We start from the raw sequence: 10702 nt of genomic DNA, 5'->3' as shown, positions 1-10702 counted from the left end.
GCGGCGGGAGCGTCGGTCTGAGTGCTGTGCGGGGATCCTGATTGGGGGCTACTACTGGTGCTGCGCAGGGTCCAAGGCGCTCAGGTGGGACCGGGATTTGGGTCCAGGGATTCTGGTCCTGGTCCTGCCGGTATTTCCTGTAGGAGTTGGGCTAAGCCGCTTCTTTCTCGGCAGGTAGGATGTGGGTGCTGGGCCCAGAGGATCGAGGGGGGATTGAGGCTGGGATCAGGACCGGCATCACTGCGGTCGGGAAGAGCCGTGCCGGGACAGGTGCTGCCACTTCGGCTGCGGCGGCAGAGAGCCGCTGCTGTGCCACTGCCATGCCCGCCAGGTGGATGACGCTTCCCGGGAGTAACCTCTGGATCGTGGCAGGAAGCAGGAAGGACACGGAGACCGCCCGTACCGGCCCCAGGACCCCATCGGCATCGCCGCTCGCTCAGCGCCACTGCCCGCCCCGCGGGGCGCCCCCTGGCGGACACGGCGCCGCCCCGCAGCCCCCCCGGTCCGGTAACCCCACGAGCACCGCGCTCCCCTACGAGCCACAGCGCCCGCAGCCCCTGCTCCGTGTCCGCACCCCCGGGGGCTGCAGCGCCCCGACCGGGAGCAGCCGCTCTGGGACGGCCGCTGGGGCCGAGGTGTTGCTGCTCCTGCTCTGATTGTGCCTGGTGTGGGACTGGAGCCCCAGGGAAACACAAGGGAAAAACCCCCACATATTAAAAAAACAGTGAAAATTATTTGTTCTTTATTTCCAGAGCCATGAAGATCATCGAGTCAAATGCTGAGAAGTGACTGGCCCAGCTGCACATGGAATACAGAATTTTGGTCTTCTCAGTACCCTGCTCCAAACACCTGAGCCAATCCCAGGGTTGTTCTAAAGGTCCTGTGAGGGATGGGAATGACTGCTGCCAGTAAGAGAACTCCTCTACAAATGCAGCTCCTTCCCTCCTGCTAATGCTGCTTTACACACCAGCCCCTGCAATGGCTGTAGGGCAGAACTGGCTGGCACTCAACATGTCAGCACCAAACTCTTCCCCATAACCCTGGTTTTTCTGCCCTTTCCAGGGTTTACCCAGCAGCTGTAAATGTGCTCACACAATGTCCCTTTGTTTCCCCAGGAACAAGACAAGTCCTGAGGGTTACCTTGCTCTGTGGCAGGGGGTGTTTCCTGCAGGTGAGTGTTGCTAGGTCAAAATGATGCTGGCTGCTGAGTCCAGGGCTCTTTTTCTAGCCCAGAGACCTTGGTGTCTCTCCTGCTTGCTGCCAGCAATGCTCCTTGGTGTTCCCTCAGTGTGTCCCAGCTGGCTGGGAGCGCAGGGCAGGAGGAGGCCAGAAGCTCCTGAAAGGCAAGCAGCACCTCGTGTCTTTGGGATCTGCAGGGGAGGAGCTGTGCCTGCACCGTGGCTCCTCAGCCAGGGGCTGCTCTGACCAGGCACATGGAAATGCTTCAGCCTGGACAGAGACCACCAACAGCCCAGAAGGACCCCAAGGAGCAGCTGGCATTACTGGGAATGGAGGCAAGGGCCCTTTGCAGAGGGGCTCACACAGCAATTCCTGGTTCAGAGCTCCCACACAGCTGCCAGCTATGTCCCAGCCACCCCAAATCCCTTCCCTCCTCCCCAGCCTGAGGCCATCATCCATCAGCAGCATTAAAGCCAAGGCAATCTTCCCCCACAGATATTAAATCCCAGGCAGTAGCCCTCAGAGATACCTGAAAATCAGTGGGATGGAGTTTGGAGTTTTCCAGGGATCCAGCTGGAAGTGCAGATGTCATGGAAAGCTTTCCCAGGTAGGTCCCACTGGAGTGTGCTGAAGACAGAGATGCACATCCCTTTCCTGAGAGAAAAGAATTTGTAGAGGCCACTGCTGAGGCTCTGAAAGGAGCTGAGCTTCTGCAGGGAGAGATGTCCCCACCTGGGCACAGGGGCTGCCTCAGCACAGGCTGGGAGCACATCTGGCCACTGCCTTCTCCTGCTTTAAAACACCAACTGCATCTTCTCCATCCTGGAGCTCAGGGGGGTGAAATCAGCTCCATTCCAGGCAGCTCTGTCCAGTGAGCCCAGGGACACCATTGGGGTGAGGGTTCTAAATAGCTAGTTCTATGGAATAGAACCCTGTCCTTGTCCCTGTGCTGCTGAGCCTCCTTGGAAGCTCTGCTGGCTCCTGACACAGCTGCTGTCCAAGGCAGCAGCTCTGCATGGGAATACCCACACTCCATGGGGCACTGTGAGGTTACTGCAGTGGCAATGGAGCAGGGAAGTTGGGGCTATGGGTATAATTCATCAGATCTAGCACAGCTGACAGGGAACCCCAAATCTGGGCACCACACAGAGAACAATCTTTGTCCTGCCCTGTCAGCTCAAACCCCTGGGCTGGGATGTTTTGGGAATTAAATGTATGGAATTATACAAACCACAGCAAGTGGCATCACCCAGAGGGACAATCCAGGTCCCAGACACTTCCTCCACAATCCACTATGGGGGAAAGCATCCCTGTGCCTGCCAGGAGCTCTGACTCTGCTTTTCCTACCAGCTCCTGAGCAGTGTCAGGGCCACCATGAGAGCTTTAAAATCCAAATAAACTCCATATCCCACACAGTGAATAATTCAAATAAAGAAATACATTCTTGTCATCAAAGCTCAAAACTGTGTTAGGAGTTCTGACAACAAGTTAATGGGATTCCCAGGATTCTCATTAATGCTCTTGGTTTCATTTTTATGTATTTTTAATCCCTCAGTGGGCAGCCTGTACAACTTATCCTGGGATTTAGAGGCTGAGCAGGGCTGGCTTTGGATTGACCTTCACCTCTGGCCCCAGCCTGTGCAAACACACCTTGTGCCAGGCTGGGTGAACTCATCACCTCAGCTTTTCCCTCCTAAATATCCCCTACTTATCTCTCTGGAGATTAACTCACATTTTGCCCCAAACCATCCACTCCTCACCTCCATGTGGCCTCCAAGTGTCCATTCTGTTCCTCACAGGTGCCCTGGTGACACCATGTTGGTCCCTTTGCCTTTCTCCAGCCCGAGGATGCTCCTCTGCTCACTCTCTCCAGTCTTATCCCACAGGGATCCTCTTCTCCCTTCCCTGCTGGCTGCTGCCAAGGAAGGAGGACACAGTGAGTCTCCAGTGCTGACCCCTTAGCCCTGGAGAGTCCTGGCTGTGGGCCCCAGGGGCCTCAGATTTCCAAGGGAAATTGTCTGCTGGTCTCCCTTCAATTACCTCAGCAATTCCCTCCAAAATGCCACCTCACTCCCCCTGACATCCCCTCACATTTTCCCACACAAACAGTTCTTGTATCCCCTCTAGATTATACCAGGTTTTCAGCTACATGAATGGCATCATCTATGCCCACTGCTCGTTATTCACACAACCAAAATCAAGAGCAAATGTTGGTTAGGCTTTAATAACAACTTGAAATAACTTTAGAGCAAAATAAAACACCTTTTTCTTCTGTTTTCTTAAGGTTTTTTGCTCCTTCAGTTGCTGGACTTACCTCTGAGGATGTGTGCTGAGCTCTGGGTGGAGGGGACTGTCAGGCTGAATGGCTGTGAGTTTGTGTTCTTCTCACTGGGGCATCAGCAATTCCCCCAGTCCCTTTTCCAGGCTGTTCCATGTGGCTGTGGTCAGGCTGTGGCAGCACAGGCAGACGCAGCTCTCAGCACTCCCTGCTCCAAACACAACTCTGGCCTCCATTGCAATCTGTCTCTGCTGGGAGGTTTTCTCCTAGAGAAATCCAAGAATTGCTCGTGGCAATTTGGAGAATGAATTTCCACAAAGGGAAGTAAGGGATAAAATCCTGCTCTAGGAGCCCTTGGGATCTGCAGGGCTGGTTAGGGAAGGGGACATTCACTCCCTGCAGTGCACACACACCCACCTGCAGCACCCAGCCCAGCCTGCCAGCTGGGCTCTGCCAGCCCCTCTCTGAGCACCCTCCCTGTGCTGCTCCCTCTCAGGGCCTTTGGCAATCCAACCCTGAGCCTGAGCAGCCCAAAGCTCTGTCTGGCAGCCCAGGGACAAAGGGACACTCCCAGGGATGGGGCACATTCCCAGCAAACGCTCCCAACAGAGCACAGAGGCACCCCTGGAGCTCCTGTGTGGGGCTGGCAGGAGGGCACAGCCCCCAGCTGGGGTGGCAGTGGCAGTGACAGCAGCAAAGTGCCACGGTCTGATGGCACAACACAGACACCAAGGCCAGCAATGCCCGTGGGAGGTGCACAATTAATTCTGCTCCCTGTGCTGCCCCATCCCAGCAGGAAAGCTCCAGGGGGGTGGAAACTCCTCCCCCTTCCCCCCAGCCCCAGATAAGCACTCCTCAGTTTCAAGCACCCAGTTCTCACCTCCAGCCTGCTCCCGGGGCTGCTGCCACATTCCTGACAAGGTGCCAAAGGCCACTTGGGACAGGGCTCCCTCTGTGTCTCAGGGCTTGGGGATGGCAGGGACCAGGCTGCTCCAGCAAGGACAGCCTGAAACCAGAGCTGATGTCCCAGGGTTAGCAACAGGCTGGGGACAGGAGTTCTGAAACCCAGAGTTCTGAAAACAGCCCCCAAAATGTTCTATGATCATACCTTTAAAATGGCTCCAAAGGGCAGCAGCTCTGGTGCCAGACCAGTACCTGCACAATTCCCTGTGCCAGCCCTGGCTCACTGAAAAACAAAACAAATCAACAATCACCCAGGCCTTGTTTGCAGAATTCCTGATCCAAACCCTCACCTTTCCTGCCCAGCACTGAGGGAAATCTGACACAGCATTAATAAGTGACCTTTGCTGAGAGCAGCCATCATCCCAGTCCTCCAGCCTTGGCAAGATTTTGCAGTGAATGGACCTAAGTTCTAATCCTAAACCTAAATTTCTGTCAGGTTTTGTTAGAAAGATACTGGACGGTAAATCATTGAATTGATTCAACAGAATTGAAAAATGGCACAAGGAATAACAAGGCCCAGAGCAAACCCAACCACCCCCATCACTGCTGCACCCCAATGTTGGGAGAAATGCTGATATCATTTCTAAATACTCCCCTTCCCTCCCACTCAGTCCTTCACTGCACATCCCTGGAGAGGATTGATTCCATCTTTTGTTGCCAACAGCACCTCTCCAGCCCAAAGCCCACTTCTCACAGACACAAACTAAGCAAGCCTAAGGCATTGTTCCCAGCAGCAGATGCAATTCCTGAACTCCCTTTTCCCTGGATTCTAAGCACTTGCAGGAAACTCACCTCAGCCCAGAGACTGTTCTGCTTTCCCAGAGGGAAATACAGCCTGATGGGATGGGCCACAGCTCTGGCACCACATTCCCCTTGTTCCTGCTGACCTGGAAAGCCACAGGTAAACCCAGTCCCTCAGAGCCCATCCCTGGGCACCAGGAGAGCTGGAGCTGTTCCCAGATGCCAGGGCCCTGCAGGGCTGTGCTGACATGAGCACAGGCTGACCACTGTGCCCAGCACATCCCTCATTCTCCTCCCATTGCTCCCAAATCCTCCCAGCCCTGCCCCTGCATCTGTGCCAGGGCCAGTGCCTGCCCCCAGCCCGAGCAGAGGCTGTCACCCAGCCCTGCACCGGCTGCCAGCCCTGGCAGAGCTGGGAATGCACTGAGAGCTCCCGAACCCCCAGAGCAGTCCTTGGGTGCACAGATAATGCCCAACCTGCCCCTCAGGGCACAGCCAACACCACAACTCCAGCATCCCCAGGGAACTCTGGCATTTGTCTCTTCACCTCTGCCCTTCTCCAGCAGACACAGCTGGGGCTGGGCTGTCAGCAATGGCATTCCCATGGCAGTTAATCCCAGCAGAGAGGAAAAGAGGAGCCCTGTGTCCCTCTGACTCACCCCACAGCATGGGCAGGACCAGAGCCCTCCAGCGCAGACCCCTGGTGCTGAGGCCTCTTGCCTTGGCTGCTTAAACACCAAAGCTTTTGGCAAAGATGGGAGGAGTTCGATGATTTTTCCTGCCCTGAAAGAGAGGAGAAAAAGAAAATTAAGTCCACTGTGGAAGTCAAAGGATCCCAGCTCTCATACTTGTGCTCTGATTGCTCACTATGGGGTTTTATCCATGAGAGGTGACACCAATTCAAACATAAACGTGTCCTTTTCCAGCACTTTTATTCCTGACTATTTCAGACATTGAAAGGATGCTCATTTTTCTTATTGCATTCTCTGCCCAATTTTAACAGAACCATTTTTATCCCAGACCCCATGTGTCAGCCATTCCATCCTTTACCATTGGACTTTGCACAAAGGAAGGGACACCCAGGATGCTGCATCACAAGAAATCCCAAAGAGAATCCCCTCCAAAACCTCACAGAGAAAGGGTTTTTGCTTTTGGGACACAAGAAAGGCCTTTGACCATTTGCATCCACATGGAAAGCCCACACTGAGCACTTGGTTTTAAAGATGTTGCACTTGAAGTTACAGACATGGAATTGCCTTGGGATTTGGCATTTCCTGCACCCACACAAACACATTCAAGGAATTAAGTGCAGAGTCCTGAAGTTTGGTTATTCCAATGCTGTTTTGGTAGTGCCACTTGACACACCAAAATCCACAGCAACACCTCAAAAAATGAAAAGCAACTTTCACCCCCACATCCCCCTTCCTTTCAATTTTGCAGTTTTGGGGTCCTCTTAAGAACAGGTTAAAGAAAAGAAGAAGAAAAGCCCAGGACCTACTACCAGCTAGTGCACCAACCACCTGTTTTCCATAGATTCTCCTTACAGCTGGTGGCTTTTCTAAGAAAGCTTCAGCTCAACCTTATCACAATCACCTGGCAGCACTCACTATTAGCCCCAAAGGCCAGTGCACATCTGTGTGCTACCTCAGGAAGCTCAGTCGCTCTCTGTGGGACAAAACCTGGTTTGGGCCCAAGAGCTGACTCTGCTCCCTGCGAGCTGAACTATGCAGCTGTAGGATGCAGCTGGATGCTGAAGGGCAGAGTGTGTAACCCTCTGTGAAAGCCAGGCTCCAAAGGCAGCCCTTGATGCCCCAGCAGTGCTGCTGGAAGCGCTGGCAGCACTTGGTACAGATGGGATGGAGCCTCCCCACAGCTCTGTCCCCTGGCACCGAGGGTGGCACAGCAGAGAGGCCGATGGAAGTAAAACAAACGCTGGATTTCAATGGACGCTGATGGGACTGAAAGCCCCAGGCCAGAGCTGCTCCCTGCCCAGCACAGGAGCTCCCAGTGCTGCTGCAGGGCACAGGCTCTGAGGGAACCCTGCAGCTGGGACAGGAACGCAGCAACAACAATTCCCAGGCACAAAGAGATCCCCAGCTGCTCCAACAACTGAACCTCTGTGGCTCAGCCTCACGGGGTGTCCCTGCTCCAGGCAGGATGAGCCACACAGCCCCCGAGGCTGGGCTCACACCCTGCCCTACCAGCAGAAAACAAGGGGTTAATGAAGCTTTGGGGACACCTTCTGTCCCCAGAGTGCTCTGACACAACATCCAGCAGTGTGGATCTTTAATAAAGACAGCTTGTACCTATCCTTGCAACAGACTCACCGATGTTATTTCCTCAAAGTCTCTGTTTTAAAATATTTTGCTATTGCAAGGGTTTAAACAAGACTGACCATGAGCCCTGCACCCTTGCCATGCTCCAAGCCCTAAGGAAGCGCTGGATATCCTCACACTCATCCAAGCTGAGGGAGCTGCTGCAGCATTTAAAACATTTCAAAACCACCCCTGCCCTGAGGGTGTCCAGCCCTGGGAGGTGCCTGGGTGCCAGCCCAGCATCAGAGATGGGACATCGGGAGACCGAGCAGACAACACCCACTGCAGCCTCTGCACTCTCAGCACTCCAGCTGCACCATCCTCATTGCTCAGGGACTCTCAGCTCTGTTTCCAGAACTCCCATCAGGAAACTGAGGGCCCTTTCCAGATGCAAATCCCCAAAGAGCCACTGCTCTCCTCTCCACCCACCCTCCTGCTCCAACTTTTACCCCTTTGATAGCCACCACCCCACCCAGGACACAGAAGGAGGCTCTCAGGTGCCAACTGAGACCCAAATCGTTCCAGGTGCCTCAGGAAATAAACACAAATAAACTCGTCCCTTCTAGGGTAACAAAATGTCTTGGTGCCCAGTTCCTGTTTCCTAAGGCAAAACACACGGATCAGGGGAAAATGGCAAGTCCAAAACCCAACAAAACCTGGTTTTGCATCGGTTTCCATCAGGACTGTTCAGGTTTCCCACTGCCCCTCAGCTGCAGCCACAGGAGCAGCTTCTCTCTGGGACCCAGGGGGGTGGGCACAGGGACACCCATCCCGCTGCTTCCTGGAAAACAGAGCTCAGCCCACCCCAGAAATATAAATAACAAATGCAGTTATTGCCTTTGGCACTTATCTATTAGCTCTGGCACGGTATTATTGACCACAAAAATCCTGAGAGAGTACAATCTGTAACTACTGCTCTTGATAAAGTATAATCTGTCAGTTCATGTATGCCCTGCATAGCTTTTATAAATAGCAGTGTAATAGATACTATTTTAGACTGCAGCATAATAGAGACTGTGAAATGTTAAAATGCTTTTACATGTAAGGAACTCAGAAAATGGTGTCAGATAATTAGGTGATTTCCCACATTTGGGGACAATCTTATCTGAAACACAAGATAACAGAAACAGAAACCAGAGCACCGAAAAAAAAGGAAAAATTTATTGACCCTCGTTATCAAATAACGAGGGAGTGAAAATAAAACAGGATGGCACCACAGGAAGAAATAAAATATATTGGTTTAATCCACAAGATGGCATGAAGGTTAAAACCAAGCAAAAGAACATCTAAACTCAAAGGACTGTTTGAATATGTATAAACTATAATGAATATGCTCACACCACTGCAATGTAACACAATATAGAGAACACGGTTTAAGGTAACCGAGTGCTCCTGGCAAACAGCCAAGCACCCCAGCGCTGCCTTTTATCCCTTAACAAACGTGTAAAAATTCTAAAGAGTGAACTTTGTTTCTCACACAATAAAGCGCTGCCCCCGCAGCTGGGACGAGCCCCAGCTTTATTCCACGGAACACGATCCCAGAGAGCCGCAAGGCCCGGGACAGACCCGTCCCACCCACAGCGGGTCCCACGCAGCAGCGCCCGAAGCAGCCCCGGCCCCCTGTGGGTGCCCCGGCCCCGGTGCCCCCGGCCCAGCTCCCTCCCCTCCGGCCGCTCACCTGAGGGCACCGCCCGCTGCCTCCCGGCACTGCTGCCGAGCCAAGGGCATTGTCCCCGCTCCTGGCCCAAAGGCCGCGTTCTGCGCCGCAGGGCGCGCTCCGGGGGACGCGGGGCCGGGCAGGGACAGGGTGACCCGGGCTGAGGCGGCTGTCCCAGCGCTCTGTCCCCTCACGGGGCTCAGGCCGGGGAGCGGGGCCCCGCCAGCGACCGCCACTGCACCGCGGAGCAGAGTCAGGTACGGCCGAAGAGCCGAGTGTGGCCGAGTGGAGCCGCCAACAGCCGAGTGTGGCCGAGAACAGCCGAGCGTACCCGAAGGGCCGACTCTGGCCGCGATTTGCCGAATCGATCCAAGCTTAGCTGAGGTGAACTGAACGGAACGGGACGGAACCGCGTTCAGCCGAACCGAACTAGATAAGCCCAACCGAACTGGATAAGCCGAATCACAAGATCAGCCGAACCACGGTGAACATTACGGAGTCGGTCGAACCGAACCGAGCTGAGGTCCGAATGCAGCGAGCGGCTCAGAGCTCAGCCGAACCGAACCTAGCTCGGCCGAACCCTGCGAGTGGCTCCGAGTTCAGCCGAACCGAGCCGAGAACGGCCGACTCTAACAGCTGAAGCAATGAGCTGTGGGTTCAGTGTTGTGTCTCCATAGCCCTGCAGTGTGCACATAGACTGAAGGTTACTCCTCACACCCTTCCAGTACATCAGAAATGTGTTTGCTCATAGCTCACCTTACTCCCTTTACCTGCAGAGGCCCAAGTAACTCCCCCCATGCTCGATAGGCTCCTCGAGGTACAATCCTCTCCTGATGGCAGAGGTGGGAACCAGAGCTGGCAGGAGGAGCAAAGTGGGACTGTGCTATGGCTGCTGCCGCAGCTGAGGACAGGGTTGGGCCCGGCAACACAAGCCAGCTCTTTGTAGGGGACTGGAAAACACGGCAAAGGCTGAGGATACAGCTGCTTTTTCTGGCGTTGTCACTGCACTGACAAGAATTGCAGCCAGTGACCTCTTTGCCAGATATTTTGAGACCTGACAACTGTTGTAGCTTTGGGCGGTTCTCAAATGCTGCTTCTTGTGCCAATTGCAGAGTCAGACCTGGGATATGGTGAATGTTTTAAGGTGCAGGTGAAGCCATTTAGGTTTATTTCCTTAGGGAAATCTCCTGGATTTGGAAGTTGCCCGCTATCAAAGGCCTGAAGTTATAGGCTGTACTGTGTGGAGTATATGGCCTATAGCTACCAAATCCACTGGTTATCCATGGCATGTCCTGTCAGGAGAGAATTCAATCTTCTGTGTTTTCCAGCTGATTCGTCAACTGAAAATTCACTTCTTCTCACAGTATTCAAGTTCTCTGATAGCACAGCAAAAAATCAAAATAAGAGGTGAATAACCATTATGCTGTTACACAGAACATCATCTGCACCGCAAATAACACAACAGAAATGCATTTCTTGAGAGCCCCATCCTTGAAGATCCTCCTGTGCTGTCTCTGACAGTCAGGACTTGTTTACACACAGTTGTCTGTCATTGCAAAAGGAGGAGGA

The 10702-nt window shown here is 53.6% G+C and overlaps 2 long non-coding RNA genes across 7 annotated transcripts; one reads left to right on the top strand and one right to left on the bottom strand.

The window, feature by feature from the left end:
• On the top strand, positions 1 to 3462 carry LOC118686007 (uncharacterized). 2 transcript variants are annotated; one of them, XR_004980086.1, is made up of 4 exons: positions 1 to 84; positions 175 to 1171; positions 1289 to 1786; positions 2979 to 3462. It is a non-coding gene; the product is annotated as an uncharacterized LOC118686007 (long non-coding RNA). The 2 variants fall into 2 exon arrangements; XR_008508379.1 differs by lacking the exon at positions 1 to 84 and having other exon boundaries at positions 823 to 908; positions 1116 to 1171.
• Positions 712 to 9351, bottom strand: LOC118686004 (uncharacterized). Of its 5 annotated transcripts, XR_008508377.1 has the most exons (9): positions 9155 to 9351; positions 5821 to 5944; positions 4566 to 4643; positions 4338 to 4475; positions 3494 to 3723; positions 2940 to 3094; positions 1709 to 1833; positions 1141 to 1336; positions 712 to 880 (listed from the first exon to the last, which is right to left on the bottom strand). It is a non-coding gene; the product is annotated as an uncharacterized LOC118686004 (long non-coding RNA). The 5 variants fall into 5 exon arrangements; XR_008508376.1 differs by having other exon boundaries at positions 712 to 1336; XR_008508378.1 differs by having other exon boundaries at positions 712 to 1336; positions 2940 to 3091.
• Between the last annotated feature and the right edge of the window lie 1351 nt (positions 9352 to 10702).

Source organism: Molothrus ater, chromosome 4, assembly GCF_012460135.2.
Source record: "Molothrus ater isolate BHLD 08-10-18 breed brown headed cowbird chromosome 4, BPBGC_Mater_1.1, whole genome shotgun sequence".
In the NCBI taxonomy this organism is placed as follows: Eukaryota; Metazoa; Chordata; class Aves; order Passeriformes; family Icteridae; genus Molothrus; species Molothrus ater.
The sequence above is the reverse complement of the archived record's forward strand: the minus strand, read 5'-3'. Positions and strand labels throughout refer to the sequence as shown.